At 48.9% G+C, this 1,534-nt stretch overlaps 1 pseudogene; it reads left to right on the top strand.

Annotated features, from left to right (window-relative positions):
- The first annotated feature begins 241 nt into the window (after window positions 1-241).
- LOC136391250 (ras-related protein R-Ras2 pseudogene) lies at window positions 242-876 on the top strand (annotated as a pseudogene).
- Window positions 877-1,534: the final 658 nt, after the last annotated feature.

The following is a 1,534-nucleotide window of genomic DNA, read 5'->3' as shown; positions in this document are numbered from 1 at the left end:
CAAGGACTTAACTTGGATAAAATTTGGGATTCTCCTTCAAAAACAGAGCCTATGAGTATCTGCGGAGACATGTGGACCATGTGCCCCTCGGCCACTGCTGCCCTTGCCCTGCAGTCACCCTTGTTCTTCAAACCTCAGGTGAGACTTGGCCACCCAGGATTCAGCTCCAGGCACCTGGAACCCCCAGATGGCTGCTCACTCGCAGCCTGCAGGTCTAGGGTGGGCTGGGCATGGTGTCCCCATGGCCACAGCAGGCTGGTGGTCCAGCTCTGGCCAGAAGTACTGTCTAGTGGTGATTAGTGGGGGCGGTGTGGGCAAGTCGGCACTCACCATCCAGTTTATCCAGCCCTGTTTTGTAACAGATTATGATCCAATCATCGAGGATTCCTATACAAAGCCGTGCGTGACAGATGACAGGGCAGCCAGGCTAGATATTCTAGATCTAGCCAGACAAGAGAGGTTTGGAGCTATGACAGAAGTGTATGAGAACTGGCGAGGGTTTCCTTTTGGCCTTTTTCATCATAGATAGAGGCAGTTTTGAAGAAATCTGTATGTTTCAAAAAATAGATTCTCAGAGTAAAGGATCGTGATGAGTTTCCAATGATTTTAACTGGTAACAAAGCAGACCTGGATCATCAGAGACTAGTAACACAGGAACAAGGGCAACAGTTAGCAGGACAACTGAAGGCAACTTACATGGAGGCATCAGCAGAGATTAGCATGAATGTAGATCAAGCTTTCCATGAACTTGTCCAGGCTGTGAGGAAATTTCAAGAGCAAGAATATTCTCATTCACTAGAACCAACAGAAAAAGAACAAGTCAAGAGAGGCTGCCATGTGTCATATTCTAAGAATCCCTTGAGTTTTAGCTACTAAGTGCCAGGAAAAGCCCTCGCCTTCTCCTTTCCTCACGGCTTATGCCAGGTTGGTACCTTTCTAGCCTTACACAAATGACCCCTGTGGCAGCCTTAGACTAAGAAACTGTCTAATGCTTTCCATGAAGCTAATCCTAAGGCCATTTCAAGACAGATTTAAAGGAAACACTGAGGCTGCTTCAAAGATTATCTCATTATTTTAAAACATACATCTGTATACACAGACACATTCTTTTTGAAGGGCTCACATTGTAATTGGGACAAATCATATTTGGAACCTAAGCTGTTTGCCAAGCCGAAGTCATAGGTTTTAAAATAACTTTTAACTTTTGCCCTGGCCAGATGGCTCAACGGTAGAGTGTCGGCCTGGTGTGCAGGAGTCCTGGGTTCAATTCCCCACCAGGGCACACAGGAGAAGCGCTCATCTGCTTCTCCACCCCTCTCCCTCTCCTTCCTCTCTGTCTCTCTCTTCCCCTCCCACAGCCAAGGCTCCATTGGAGCAAAGTTGGCCCGGGTGCTGAGGATGGCTCTGTGGCCTCTGCCTCAAGCGCTAGAATGCCTCTGGTTGCAACAGAGCAACGCCCCAGATGGGCAGAGCATCGCCCCCTGGTGGGCATGCTAGGTGGATCCCAGCCGGGCGCATGCGGGAGTCTGTCAGA

Source organism: Saccopteryx leptura, chromosome 2 (assembly GCF_036850995.1).
Source record: "Saccopteryx leptura isolate mSacLep1 chromosome 2, mSacLep1_pri_phased_curated, whole genome shotgun sequence".
NCBI classification, from domain to species: domain Eukaryota; kingdom Metazoa; phylum Chordata; class Mammalia; order Chiroptera; family Emballonuridae; genus Saccopteryx; species Saccopteryx leptura.
This window is presented reverse-complemented; position numbering and strand designations above follow the sequence as displayed.